Below are 15,378 nucleotides of genomic sequence, written 5' to 3'. Positions count from 1 at the left end.
CAGGGAGGCTAGCAGAAGGAAAGTGAATAGAGAGAAAAAGGGGGAATGAAGGAGACATGAGAAAATGAAAGACCAGGGGCAAAATTCTGCTCAGCCATACACAGGCACTGCCACTGACTGCCGTGGGCTGGCCCAGGCCTGCGGGAGGGTAGGGGGCAGTTTGTTTGTTTGTGCTCTCATTTGCTGTCCAGCTATGGGCCATGACCTGGTCCCAGGTACTTGGGATTCAGTGACTAGGAGTTTGGTATGGAACAAAGGAAGGGAGAGGGAAGGTGGAATAATTGGAAATACTCATGTCTCTGTGATTTAGATTCGCCCGGTATGTTTTTGTGTGGAGAGTACTAATCTGGAGTACTGTCGAGCATGTGTTTGTGTAGTGATGAGTACTTATTCAGGGCCAAATCTTAGTCCATTGAAGTCAATAGGAGTGCGATGGGGTGTCCACCCCACACAGAACTGAGGGGTTAAGGTGGCCGGGTAGGTCAATTAACTCCACAGGCTGCACCTGGAGCAGGACCCGGGGAGCAGGAGATTGATTAGGAGCAAGTTCACCTGTGCTGGAACAGGTGGGGCCTATGGAGCAGGCCTGGGCGGCTGCAGAGAAAGGAGAGTGGTTCCCTGGACAGAGGGAGGAGCGTTTGGGGGCTGCTGGGAAAGGCTGCCGGCAGCCAGGCAGCAGTCATTCCCTGGGAAGAGGGTTCTTGGAGCTGGTACACACAAAGAGAGAGAAGGGGAACCAGCGAGTAGGAAGCAATCTAGGGAAGGAGCAGAGAAAGGAAGCCCAGACTGGTTGAGCGGAGGGTCTGTAGGCTGGAGCCCAGAGCAAAGGGGTGGCCTGGGTTCCCCTACCAGCTACTGAGGGCATGGTGTAGAATTGAGCGAACGGGCAGACTGCCTAGACCTGCGGAGGGACTGTACCCTGGAAGGGGTAACGCTGAGGGACCTTACTGGAGGACTAAATCACACAAGAGATGCTGGGGGCTCTGGAGCGAGGGGAGCTGCCGACCAGAGTTGGAATGACGGTGTGCAGACGGTGGACGGGGGCGTCTAACTCAGGAGCTAATCCCCAGGGTGACCAGCAGGAGGTGCCAGACCGTTGGTGAGTAGAGCATCCCCATGACAGGGAATCTTGCCATTGGCATTTCCAGGAGCAGGATGTGGCCCTCAGAGTACTGTCCAGCAAGCTTTTTCTAGCGAGTACTCGTCTGGAAAGTTGTCCAGCAAGTTTTTGTGAGGAGGATTTATTCAGAGTACTATCCAGCCTATCTTTGGTGCAAGTACTCATTCAGAGTACTCGCTATGTTGGTGTGTGGTGAGTACTAACCCAGAGTACTGGCTAGTAGGATTTGTGGTGAGGGCTCGGCTCATGCACATCTGAGAAGTAACAATGGGAATAAAAAACCCATCAAATAATGCAAAAAAAGGAAACTAAACTAGGAAATGAGAAGGGCAAATCTGCAATCAGTCTTGCTGGCAGGGAAAGAGAGAGTGAGCTGCTTGTGCTGAGAGACAGGAACCTACTTTTTTTTCTCCGTGGGGTGGCTCAGACTTAGAAAGTAAGATGACGTCTAGGTTTGCTTGTTGAGAAAGAGGATAGAGCTATATTAATGAGGAGGACCTCGTTAGACGAAGAATTTGGGAGGCTCTTGGGAGACTCACTAGCAGTATTTTGTGTAATCTTAACATCTTCCTTCTGCCTGAATCACTGTAGTCTCCCTCTTAAAACCTTCTCAGATTCCTTTCTCTAAACACTGAAATAAATCACAGTGCTTCCCCCCAATACCATGTGTGCAGTTTCCTTTGTTCGCATTCCCATAGTGCAGTAACACCAGGCTTATATAAGGGAATTGGCTGCTTTCTGCTGCCTTTCCAGGTCTAGTGCAATCATGGCATGATTGCAGCTGTCCAGATAGCACCGCCCCAATCATTGATGCAGTGGGGTGTGCCCAGGTCACTCCCTGCTGCTAATTACTATGGCTCTGGTTCGCAACACTCTTGGGGAATCAGACTGTTGAAGTGCCACAGGAAGCGGGTGCCGTGGGCTGAAGCGCTGAGCCTGACGTAGCTTTACCTCCGGACGCAAGCTAGAGTCAATTGCAGGCACAGGCTTGGTAACATAATGCATCTGTTTCTGCTCTTCTTCAGAACAAACCTCCCACCTCAGCCAGTTACTGCGCCGTTTATTCCTGTCTGCCTGTGTCTGCAGAATGTGGCATTTTCACCCCTGCGCAAAAGGCCAGCGGGCAGCCTATGCATCAATTAAGTCTAGTTTCAGCCCAGTGCCGATCCATGAAGTAGTTTGTTACAGGCAGGGACTTCTCTAGGATTTGAACTGGTGTGGGCCTCGGATACGCAGGATAAGCTTCCCCAAGTAGGGGAAAGGTGTAACATGCTGTCCAGTGTGAGTTACCTTTCCCCCATAAGGGCTGGTCAGCAGAACTGATAGAATTGTTATACCAGAGGCCCCAGTGGTAGATCAGGATTCAACAATACCTTGTAAAGGGCATTAGATATTTGTGTGTGTACGCATGCCTGCCTAGTGCATAGGGCTGTCAACTGGGATTCCCTGTGTGTCAGTTCATCTACCTTGTGCCTCAATTCCCTTCTGTAGCAAGGAATAATACCTGCCTAGCTCCGAGGGGTGATGTGAGGAGAAAATACACGGATGACTCTCAGATGCTCCACTGAGGAGTCTGGTACAACTGGATGGAGAGGAGATTCCTGTAGGGGCAGTTTGCTTGCTAGGCCCCTGTCCCATGAACTTGGCTACCTGGCATCTATACTAGTGACAGGGCTTGGAAGCAGCGGGAAGCTACACAAGCTGACAAGTACTGCTGGGCTAAATGCCAAGGACTTTATGGGGCACTGGCTGGGGAGCTGTGAAGGGTAAAAGCAGACGTGAACTCTATCCCCAGCTCATTCTGGAGCATCTCCCATCCACGTAGGGGTGGCAGCCAGCTCCACAGGCCCAAGGGATGGATGAGCAGTTTGTGTCTCGTGTGCTACCGTACAGGTTCCGTGCCGCCCTCCCAGAACTGCACGGAGTGGGCCGTTTCAATCAGGAGCTCAGTCTCATTCGCACGGGCACTGGTGTTCCTGAGGGAGAACAAAAGGGGCCTGTCTCCCGAGACGCTGGCTGCCACCTCCAAGCCTGTCTTCTGTGTCCTTGGCTCACCGTGCCAAGGGGCTGGCCTGACTGCCTGACAGCTAGCCAAAGAGGAGCCCTTCTCCCCTGGAGCGAAAGGGCTCTGGCCCCAGAGCCAGAAACGAAATGCTCTTGCCCCAGGAAAGGTCCCGTGGTGTGCCAAGCCTGGGCTCTAGGTGCCTAGTAAACGGACTTGGCTCTCCCTCATACAGTGATGGGCTGCCACAAAAGCATTCCTCCCACCTCCCACCCCCCCGTTAGCTGTGATAAGCCCTCTGTACCCGGGGCATGGGCGTTGTGGAGGAGATGGCTGAGGGACTGAGGAATCTATTCATCACCCTGTGGCATCCAAAATGCGCGCTTGTGTGTGTGTGAAGTGCAGCAAGCCAGCCTCATTGTTGAAGAATATGCTGAGTGTGTTTCTAACAGAGCACCAGGTCCCATGTATAATGTGAAGGGTGCAGGAAGTGAAGATCCTTCCCTGCCCTGGGAGATTTGTTGACAGTCCCTGCCATGTGTGGTGAGCTGTACCATTGCAAAGACAGAATCGTGGTTTTTTTTTTTTTATGCTTGCTATTATGGTAGTGCCTAGAGATCCAGCCCTGTTGAGCTGGGCGCTGTACAAACCTATAAGAAGGAGAGAATCCCTGTGCTAAAGAGTGTACAATCTATGTTTAGGAGGAGAGACAACAGGGGGATATGACCAGCAGCTGTGGGAGCAAGGGAACAGTGATACAGGTGTGAAGGGTGGAATAAGCAGACCTCACATCACACCTGCTGTCTAAACATTGTCAAGTGTTTGTAGACTTCTGAAGAACTATTTATACAAGCCCCAGGGATCTCTCCCCTCTGTCCAGGGTGAGTTATCAACTATTCAGAGATGGGGTGAGTCAATCAGAGGCTGTGAAATTCCCCCAACCTTCCCTTCGGTTTTAACCAGGGGATCTTTGGGAGGGTCCCAACCAGCACATTGCTGCATTGGCCTCCTCCATCTAGCTCTGCTTTGGCTGGCTGGGGTATAAGATTGTCATGCCTGCCTGTATAGGAAAAAAAGCTCTTCAGAAGCAGAGAGGAAGGCTGGTCTGGTGGTTTGGTGCAAGGCTCAGCTTTGGGAAAGTCAGGTTCAGTTCTTTGCTCTTCTACAGGTATGCTGTGTGACCTTGGATGAGATACATAGACTGTGTGTGTCCATTCCCCATCTGCAAAATGGGGATAATAGTGCTGGATACATACATTAAAGATTGTGAGGGGCCTAAATGCTATAGTAGTGGGAGCTGTGTAAGTACCTAAGCTAGAAGCTGTAAGCTCAAAAACTGGGTCTGGTTTCTGTAGTAAGTTTGGAGCTATTTATTGCAATAAACTTGCACATGAAGTACTGCTCCCTACTGGATGGAATCAGAACTGCTCCGCTGAGCTTCATGTACCCCAGAGTGCGAGCAGCATGAGGGGAATCTCCTTGTTTGCATGGTAGGGCCTGTGCTCTTGGAGATGATCCTGCATTCTGCTGTAGCTGAGGATCAATGTGCCTGTATCACTTGGCAAGTCTATGATTGCCCCCTACAGGTTGCCTGACACTTTGGAGTAGGACTCTGGATCAATCAGATGATAGGTTAGGGGAATATAAAAGCCACTTGTCTACTCTTTGGGGAGGGAAGAATAGCATCAGCCTTTGCCATCAGGCTTACTAGCAACATACCTTTAGCTCAGGTGGCAGGGGCCTGTACCATAGAAGCAGACAGTGACAAGTTCTAGTCGCCCCCCTTATATGTTCTCAGTGGGGGTTACATGGTACCCAAAGACTTGTTACATTATTACATCACTTCTCATCTTTAATAACCCAAGGGGATCCCCATCCCAAGGATTTCACGCAGGTGTGAAGAATGCCATTCACTCCAGATTTCATTCTTTCTTTAAGCAAAACTGGCATCAAGACGCTAAGAAAAATAGCGCAGCTATTCCAGGCAAATGGCTCGTCAGCATTGTTTCATGTTCAGAATGGGAAATACTCCCAGAATTATGAAGCTGGAGTTACACTTTTAAAAAAATTTTTTTTTAATTTTGCTATGTTTTGCGATTATCCCCTCAGGGGCTATATATCCAATTCATTTTAAAAACCAAACACATGACTATTTTGAAATCCTGTGTAGGTTTTTTTTCTGTTTAATACTGTCGGCATAAGCAATTTCAAAAGTGCTGCTTTACCATATAAAACTATCTTCCCTTATGATTTGACGCAGGTACTGCAATTTGATTTATTTTTGAGGACTGCAGCAAATGGCATAAGTGATTAACTTTTAAGCCCTTATGCCATTTATGATGGACGTTCAGCACAGGTATGTGTGGTAGATATTTAAGAGGCACCTATAGTATTGAAAGGCTAGTTGTACACTGCAGCCAAGATTTTCTGTATATAAGGGCCTACGGGTGAAACATATGTCAGGGGTAGAGCATATTGACTTTCTGGCCCCAGTTCAGTAATGCATTGTTATTCAGCAAAATGTGTGTACATCAGTCCCATTGAAATCAATCGATTTTACATCACCCTGGGATCTGTCTGCCTCCTGTAGGGTAGGGCTGTGCTATTGTCCCATTATGATAGCTGTGGAATTGAGTTACGGAGACACTTGGATTTACCCACAGTCATATGGGAAGTTTGTGGTGAAGCTAGGACTTGAACACAGTTCTCTCAACTGCTAGCTGAGAGCCCTAACCACAGGACCATCCTTCTTCTCACCAATTACTTTTCATGGGGACTAGAGCATGTGCTTAAGTACTTTTCTAAATAGGCATGAGCTGAGGTATATGCTTAAACGGTCTGCAGAGCTGGGGCCTCTATGAGCCCATATTTAGCTCTATAGGGGCTCGATCTGTCATTGTCCATAGGCTTTGGAACATGGCCCCAGGGCCAGATTCTGATTATTTTGCTTCACACTGAATAGTCCCTTACTGCACAAGTACTTCTAATGAAGTCAATGGAGTAAGGTGCCACTCAGCATGATTTAGGGTATCAGAAGCTGTGTGTTTGTGCAGGTGTTGTCCCAGGTAACTGAGAGCTCCTTAAATCCAAGTGCTAAAACTCAGTCATAGAGCTAGGCAAATGCTGCAGAATTATCCAAGCACTTCTGTGCATATAAAAACCAGTGAATTAGTGAGTCCATTTTGTTCACTGTCTGTGATCATTTGTGTAGGCCAGGTTTTGTTCATTCAAAGTCAGGGGAGCTCTTACTGGCAGACATATTTGCTGGCAAACAAATGAGAATCTTCATGAGAAGCCCCATATTTGCTTCTGTGACTGTGGTTCCCAAACTGGGGTTCATGAAATGTTACAGGGAGGGGATTCTTGGGGGGCGGGGGATTCCCCAGTGGTGGACAGAGCTGTCTATAGGGATACCGGGTAGCATGGGGCCAACAGCCCAGAGCCCCTAGACTTCCAAGAGCTAAGCAGATCAAAGCAAGCATGTCTGTCACAGTGAGGAAATTTAAACTTCAAGACTCCTTATATGGAAGGGGAAGTGGATATTTTTTGCTGTTTTTAAACGTAAATAGGCAGCTAGTATTATTTTTAAAATTATTATGAAGAACAAGTTTAAGCTTTGTTGGAACGTGCGTTGTTTGCCTGGACTGCTCAAGACCTGAACGCTTGTGTAGGAGGAACTGTTTGAGTTGGCTTCTTAAATATCTTCATGCTTTTTCACATCTGATACTCCTTGATGAAACCTAGGAGCCTTGTCTTATAACAGGCTTATTCAAAGTGATACAAACTACAAAAGTGAGATCTTGGAAGAGTGCTGCCGTTTTCATAATGTAATAAAAATACTGTAATAATTTAATAATAAAATAATTATAATAGTAAAGCATGGCATAAAAACAAATATTATATTTCTAAGATCACTGCTTTTATAAATTTATACTTGGGTAAAGGAGAAAATCCCTGGAAATATTCATTTTTTGGAGGGGGTTTCTGAGACTTGACATTTTAGTGAAAGGGGTTCACAGGTTGTGAAAGTTTGGGAACCACTGATCTGTGAGTTCCAGTCAGTGAGCAGAAAAACTACCCCATGTCTTGGATCACACAGATTGAAGAGATTGAATGAATCTGGGAAAGAACAGCAGGCTAGTAACCCCCAAGCTGAACTTCGTGTTTGTTGAAAAGTTGTGAATATTTTTATTTATGTAACATTTCTATTGTAGTAGCACAGAGGCCCTCTCCCAGTCAGGGCCCCATTGTGCTTGGAGTTGCACAAACACCTAGGAAGAATAATGAACAAAATAATAAAGCTCACAGTCTGTTTGTGAACAGGTTAAAAATGGGCCAGTTTGTTGCAATACATTGTGCACAGTTAGCAAATCAGCCATAGTGTTTCTCAACATTTTTGATACCAGGGACCGGCTTGCTGCCTTCCTAGACTGTGTCAGGGAGATCTCTGGGACCGGTGCTGGTCCATGGACTGGTCGTTGAGAAACGCTGAGCTGGGACTAGGCAACAAAACGGCACAGAACCAGAGTCTCATTATGCATATTTGTTCCAATGTCCCCTGTCATTTCCCCCCCACAATGTGTGGAACAAATGCCAGAGTTCAAGTTTAAAACACATGAGCAAAACCTCTTCCATTTTATTCTTTCCCCTCCCTCATCTTGTGTATTCCTCCAACCACCCATTCATCCTTCTCTCTCATTCATTCCATGCTATAGGAAGATGGTGGGGCTACTGCAGGTATCTGGGGCAGGGATTGTTGTGTTTTAAGCTACGTGCAAGAGGGGAGGGACTCTGCTTTGTTTCCACACATTTCAGTGCCACACCAAAGCCTTTGCTGTTTGCCTGTACCCAGTGCTATGTTGTTGAAGCAATGGCGGCTAGAGGTAAAAACCGCTCATCCACATATGGAATTTGATTTGTGTGATGGAGTGTACTCCCCACACTGGCCCTGCAAGAGCTGAATTGGGCCAATATGTGGGAGAATTAAGCCTGGGAGGAAAGCCCTAACTAGGGGAAGTTCACCTGTGTGGGAACAAGCAGGGTTTATATAAAGACAGGAAATTGGAGGCAGCGAAGGCTTCAGGGAGGTCACTACCTGCGAGAGGAGAAATGCATTTGGGGGGCTATGGAGACAAGTAGCCAACGGTTACTCCCTGAGAGGAGGGAGTTGTGGGGCTGGCAAACCCAGAGGAGTGCAGAGGGCCAGGAGGTAAGGAAGAGACTCAAGTGCAGGAGAAAACCACACCAGGGCTGCTGATTAGAGGGTCCCTGAGCTGGAACCCAGAGTAGAGGGTGGGCCTGGGATCCCCTACGAGCCACTGAGGGAGTGGCACCTGGGGCAGTGAATGGGAGGACTGCCTGAGATTTGCTGGTGAGCAGGGATTTTGATACACTTCCTTCCCCGCAAAAGGGAAATCACACAGTGACCTGGCCGGAGGGCCGAGTCACTAAGAAGATGCTGCGGTTCCTGGAGCAAGAGAGGGGCCATAGGCTGAGAGGGTGGCAGAGTGTAACTGCTGGCAGGGGTTTTTTTCCACCAAATGCATCCGATGAAGTGAGCTGTAGCTCACGAAAGCTTATGCTCTAATAAATTTGTTAGTCTCTAAGGTGCCACAAGTACTCCTTTTCTTTTTGCTGGCAGGGGTGTTGGCCTGGCAGAGGTAACCCCCGAACGGCCAGGAGGAGGTGTCACCCTGGGGTGAGTAGAGGGCACTGTCACAAGGAGAAAGCACAGTTTACCCTTTGGTGATCACATTCTGAAGAGAACTAGAACAGGATTCCTGCAGCCTATAGGTAACTGTAAAACAACTTCCTGAAGCCAGAGTCCCAAACATACAAGGTAAAGATTTTCTGAAGCGAAAGCCCTAGATCTAGGAAGAAGCTCTGAAGCCCAGACGAAAGCATAATCAGAAAGATGCCTGTTTTGTTCTCCCAAGATCTCCCCTTCTGCTGCATATCCACCCCCAAAGGAACAAGCCTTTGCTGTCTTTTAAATCCATCCATGTTCTTCTCTGTGGCTCCTTTTGGCTCACTGTGCATAGATGCTGGGCTATTTCCAGCCACAGCCTGAAAGTGGCAGCATCTGTCTGCCATCCTTTGCTAGGTAAAGTGTGTGATAATCCCCTTTACCTCTCCATGCCATCGCTGGCAGGACATGCACCCTGTCACGCTATGTGACAAAGAAGCAGCCTACACATGACAGTATAGAATACGGAGATCTTCAAAGATTATGTGGAGAAGAGGCCAGGAGGAAATCCTGTGTCCTGGAGGAGGTACTCAGATGATACGTTACTGTGTGAGATGAGTTGAATGTTCGATACAGATACTGAGTCCCTCCCATGTACAACCTTGTGTTGGTCCTGAACCAAGTCACCTCAGCTGCAAAAAGCTAAGTTCGGGATTCCCACAGCAAGTGATTGCTTAACTTCCCTTTACTTTTCTGATCCCCAGCAAAGACTTAATTGAATTGGGCCAGTTGACTTGCATCACTGCAGACCTGCCATTTTCACCTCTCCCTCCCCAGAAAACCAGCCCCTTGATTTTGAGTGAAAAAGAGAAAACCAGACCTGAGTTGGCTGCTAAAGCTAATGACATTTTAGCACTGTCTGGGTCATTTTCTGTTGCTCATCAAGAATAGATTTCTATTAGGGCAAAGACCTAAAGCTCTGGCTGCAGGGTCATAAACTGAGATCAGACATCGGGATCTCTGTGCCGGTGCTCAAGTGCCATTATCTTGACAGATGCTGGGAGTCTATGGATCCATGCATATAGCTGCTGTGCTGTTATTAACATCTGATTTGTGATGAGACAAACTTGGCCTAGAGTAGTGATCATTCCTTCTAATAATAAACATCGAGCAGTTTTTAGTCAATAATGTAGCTTTCACGATATTACACCACATAACTCAGAGGGAAAGTATCACTGTCAGCATTATGCGTGGTCTGTCTGCTTTCCCTTTATTAGAGAGAGGTTGCTTTTATTCCTTCATTTCGGAGCAGGGCTCAGCACTTCATACTCTGACGGCTCCGCATTTTTAATGTACAATAAAGCATGGTTAGCTGTGTTAGCACTGCTGCAAAGGCACCAGCCAGGGAGGAAAGATTCTGGGGACGGGACAGAGAGGGCAAGAGCGGAGTGAAGGGCAGGGGGGTAAGATGGGAAAAGGGAGAACAGGAAGAGCTGAAGGGAGAAGCAGTAGGGTGAAGGAGAGAGAACGAAGATGAAAGGGGAAGTGGGGAGAGAAGGATTTAAGGAATGATGAGGAGACAGTCATTTAAGCGGGGCTAGAAAGAAGCCTTGTTCTTCCCACTCCATGCTTGCAGCAGAAGGAGATCTGTCACACTTTGCTTTTATAGTGCTTTCTATCTCTCGCTATCCAAACTAGAGATAAGGAGGATTAGTCAGGTCTTGGTATCATAATTTTATAGATGGGGAAACTGAGGTATATGGAAAGGTGAGGTGACTTTCCTGAAGAAGCAGAGGGAGTCTGTGGCAGAGCTGGTGATAGGATCAGCCTCATGGCTCAGCCTGCTGCTTAGTTCTGTAGACGTAGCTAGCTCCCTTGGTCGCTACACGTTGTAGCCCCGGTCCTGCGATGCAATGGGTGCTGGCAGGCGCATGCGTGCGTGCCCATGGCATCCCAGTGCACACAACTGACTGCAGGACAGGGGCTTGTGTCATCAGATAGACAACTTGGATGGTACTCTAGATTGTCAGTTCACATGCATGTAGCATGTATACCGTCTAAGCATAGAGCATCCTAAGCTGCTAATTCAATGTCTTAGTTTAATGAACTGATACAGCCTCACCACTCTACTGACCCTCTCCTTGCTTTTTTCCTTTAGTTCACATTCCTTTTAAATTACAACACTCTTGTATAGTACTTTAATGTATAGCAGTTTTCATTAAAAGGAAATGGCTCTTCTTGGGGCCTGGATGGTTCAGGGAATTGGTAATGGAGCTGCTTATCTCTAGGTCACTAGTGTGCCTCTAACCCAGCTTGGTTCTCACTGCAAGTTGTTTGCATTCTTTATGTGAGATGAGCTTCAAGGCCTTCACCTAGGCCCCATAACACAGGCATTCACTTCACCACCCCATTGACGTTAAACCCTCCCCCCCAATTGTTTGCAGTCTCAGGAGAGAGACCAAGGTCTGAGTGTTCCAGGCTCCTCTCTGAGCCCTAGAGGTGGTTCACTCCAGAACAGGGTGGTGGCTCCTGGCTGCTGTGTCTAGCTTGAGAAAGATCTACTCTAAAACCCACTGGACTTCTGTTGACCTCAGTGGGCTTTGGATCAGACCCAATGAGAATTCCACCCATGGGAGGTGAATAGAAATTACTCCAACCAGTATCTTTCAGCAACACTGAAAGTCACATGATTTTTACTTTAAACACAGAAGGCTTGATTTCCAAGGGGGCAAAGCACCCACAATTCCACTAAGGTGAACACCAGCTGCAGATGTTCAGCCCCTCTGAGATGCAAGCCCTGGCTCCTTTTACTTTTATCCGAGGCTTCCCAAAAGGAAGCCTCCTTCTCTGCTGGGTTAAACTGCTTCACCTTGAAGTCTTCCCTTATTTTTTTCACTGTCCCTCTTAATAATTTCTCTGCTGATTCCAGTGGCAGATTTTCTAACCAGTGTGATTCTGTTGATAAGACTCCTGTTCATCATCAAGGTTCCAGCTTCTAGTAGTTCTCAGTTAACTTCCAACCTATTTTTTTTTTACCCCTGAGATGAAAAAAGGCACGAATGATGAAAGTAATTATTTCACCCACTGTGTGTGTGTGTGTGTGTGTGTGTGTGTGTAGGGAGGAGGTGTAATGTATGTGCACAGCTTTTTTTTACTAGCAGGCTGAAGTCTTTGCAGAATGACATTGCTGAGGCCTGCTCTGATAAAGGACCTCCTGTTCAAGTCATAAGCACAATTGCCCCCCGCTTTTAGATCTGGCCTAGCTGACTCCAGGGTAGCCTTGCGTATATGGACCAAAGATGTATGTCCTGGAAGCCAAGGTCAAGTCAAAAAGTAATGCAAAGGCTCAAGGCTTTTGAAGGTCTGTTGAGATCTGCACAGCCCTTGGATGTATAGAGAGGGGAGTAATGAGTCCAAGTATATGGCATTGGTGAGACTGATACTAGAATACTATGTCAGGAACTCGTGTCAACATTTTAAAAAGGATGTTCAAAAATTGGAGAAGGTTCAGAGAAGAGCCACAAAAATGATCAAAGGCTGGAGAAAGTGTCTTGCAGTGAGAAATTTAAGGAGGTCAATTAGATTAGCTTTATCAAAAAGATCATGCAGTGATAGGGTTATGGTGTATAAGCATTTTCTCGGAAAGAAAATGTGGGGTACTAAGGGGCTGTTGACTTTAGTGGAGAAAAGCGTAACAAGAGCAAATGTTTAGAAGTTAGTCGGACACATTCAAGCTAGAAATAAGGCTCGCATTTTAACAGGGAGGCTGCTTAATCATCGGAACAAACTACCAAGGCCAGTGGTGGATTCCTCCTCTCCTAATGTCTTGAGATCAAGAGTGGATGTCCTGCTGGAAGATCCGTTTTAATCAAATGCAAGTAATCATGGGGAACCCCAAAGAACTGTCATGGATCAGAGATAGAAAACACAGAGCGGGGTGATTGGTCATCTTTCAACATGGAACGTAGTTAATAGTGAGCTGCTCCACAGATCCATATTAGGGCTGGGTTTATTTGAGATACTTATTCATGATCTGGAAAAAGGAATGGAGGTGAAATCTGACAAAAGAGATGCTTCTCAGTACATATCTAGTCTGACAGACTGTGAAAGCCAATCCAGATCGGTGCAATCCATGACACTAAGGAAATAATTATCTTACATTTCTCCATTTCTCCCCACATAGCTTCCCCTTATCTCTCTCCCTTTTCTTCTGACCTTGGGCAGTCTGTCAGCCACAGGGCTTGATCCTCCATTACCTGGCACCTTGGGTAGTAAATCACTTTAATCTCTCAATCCAGGCTGAGTGACTCTTTGTAAAAGAGATGCTCTCACTCCAACTGAAGTTGTGGGCTTGATGCAGAAACTACAGGCTGAGGTTCTCTGGCTTTGGTATGCAGGAGGTCAGACCAGATGATCCTTTAAAAAAAAAAATCTGTGAATCTTTTACACCTGAGTACAGGCAAGGAGATGCCTTTGTTCCATCCCTTCCATACCCAAGGGGCCATAAACCCAATGGATCTGGCCCTTGGGGAATTCCCTCTGCATCTTAGCTCCTCCTCCTCCCTTTCCCAGCCTCACAGTTCTGGGTGGATGTTCCCAAACAAAAGGAGGTGTGGCCTAGAGCATCTTTGGGTGTGTCTACACTGTAGTAAAACACAGTCAGCTGGCCCATGTCAGCAGACGCAGGTTTGTGGGTCTTAGGCTATGGGGGACTGTTTATTTGTGGTGTAGACGTTTGGGCTTGGGCTGGAGCTTGGGCTCTGGGACCCCGAGATGGTGGAAGGTTCCAGAGTCCAGGCTCCAGCTCGAGCCCAAACATCTACATGGCAATTAAATGGACCCGTATTCTGAGCCCCATGAGCCTAAGTTAGCTGATGCTGGACAACTGTGGGTGTTTAACTGCAGTGTAGACATACACTTAGTGCAACAACCCCCTTACGGCCACAGGGAGCAAGATGCAAGTTAGAGCATCCTTGAGGCTACTCTATTTTACTCCAGTTCGTACTGACCTTGGAAAGGTATAAAAAAAACTACAACAAGGTGCCAAGCCATGGAGAATGCGACCAACTGCCTCTAGTCTCAAGACCAGTGTGAATCTCCCTGCTCCTTGATATCCAAGTCCTCTGTAGTCCTTTTGATGTTAAATGTGTGACAGAATTCATTATGGTGGGTGGATCAAGGCTACATCTGCATTTCAGCTGTGTAATGTTTGAGGTGAGTCACATGGGTAAAGAAGCAAAGTGGTCTCTCTCCTCCATACAACAGCTGTTGACCCCACTACCCATCTGCCTCTGGAGTTATTTCCCAGTTCACTCTCCTGAGACATAGCATTACAAACTCTCCTTTGATTGCGCCTGCACCTTACTCAGCTTAAAGTAGTGGTTCTCAAACTTTTTTTGTACTGGTGACCCCTTTCACACAGCAAGTCTCTAAGTGCGATTACCTCCCCCCCCATATAAATTAAAAACACTTTTTAAAAATATTTAACACTATTATAAATGCTGGAGGCAAAGTGGGGTTTGGAGGTGGAGGCTGACAACTCGCAACCCTCCACGTAATAACCTGGTGACTCCCTTAGGGGGTCACGACCCCCAGTTGGGGGGGGCCTAAAACTTGGATCCTGATTTGCAGGTCAGTTTCCCTTTCCTTCCCCACCCCCGCCCCCTGGCTGGAGGTATCGGCCTGAGTTGAGTGCACTGTCAGCCTTTATAGTTTTCTTTTCTTATACATGTTACGGAAACAACCCATGAACCTGGGTCCAAAGAAGGCCAAAATTTCCCTAATGTTAAATATTCTTTTTTTGGGGGGGCAGCCCGGTTGTGGTGTGTGTGTGTGTGTGTGTATGTGTATTGTATTTTTTTTTTTTTTTTTAAACAGATTGGCTGGAAGAACCAACAAATTGCACCTGTGTCTGTGCAGGACCCAGCTGTGCTGGCTTTCTCCCCATCCCCCAGAGGCTTCTATGTTGTGACTTCAAAAGTCTTCCTCTACCTTTTTAAAACATAGGCTATTATTTTTCTGGCCTAGAAGCTGCTGATGAAGAATTGCCATCTGGATGCAAACGAACTCTTCTGGATGGTCACATTCTAACTAACTAAAACGCTTCACAAATGTAAAAATTTTCCACCGAAAACTGAATTGATCTTCAATCCTGGCTGGTGCTTTCTATTTATTCCATACTATTCCTGTCCTAGGGTAATATTACTTCCTCCTGGTATTAATCCGTGGAACCTAGGGCTTGCAGGGGGACAACACACAGCAGATCCATTGCTAGTGGTAGTGTAATTTTCCAGCTTCTATAACACTGAAGGCCAAAATGAGTCCATTTGTGGAAGAAGGGTGTGGGGATTCTTTGATTTGGGTCAGTAGTGGATTTCAGTACATCACCACTCTCAGCCCTGGTAGGTGCTGCTCTAGGCAGTCTGGAGCTTGGTGACGCGCACTAATTTTGAGAGAGTTTTCTTTGCTTGTAGACAATTACACACTAATCACAGCAGGAATCTGAGCGTGGCTAAAGTAAATGGCCTGGCATTTGCTGCCCAGTAAGTAATGTTTTTTGATTTGTTAACA

The 15,378-nt window shown here is 46.9% G+C and overlaps 1 long non-coding RNA gene across 1 annotated transcript in view; it reads left to right on the top strand.

Annotated features, from left to right (window-relative positions):
* The first annotated feature begins 601 nt into the window (after positions 1–601).
* LOC119859109 overlaps positions 602–15,378 on the top strand; it is a 38,926-nt gene continuing 24,149 nt past the window's right edge. Inside the window, exon 1 of the long non-coding RNA XR_005294107.2 lies at positions 602–1,099. This is a non-coding gene — a long non-coding RNA (uncharacterized LOC119859109). The remainder of the gene's footprint in view (positions 1,100–15,378) is intronic.

Source organism: Dermochelys coriacea, chromosome 7 (assembly GCF_009764565.3).
Source record: "Dermochelys coriacea isolate rDerCor1 chromosome 7, rDerCor1.pri.v4, whole genome shotgun sequence".
NCBI lineage: Eukaryota > Metazoa > Chordata > Testudines > Dermochelyidae > Dermochelys > Dermochelys coriacea.
The sequence above is the reverse complement of the archived record's forward strand: the minus strand, read 5'-3'. Positions and strand labels throughout refer to the sequence as shown.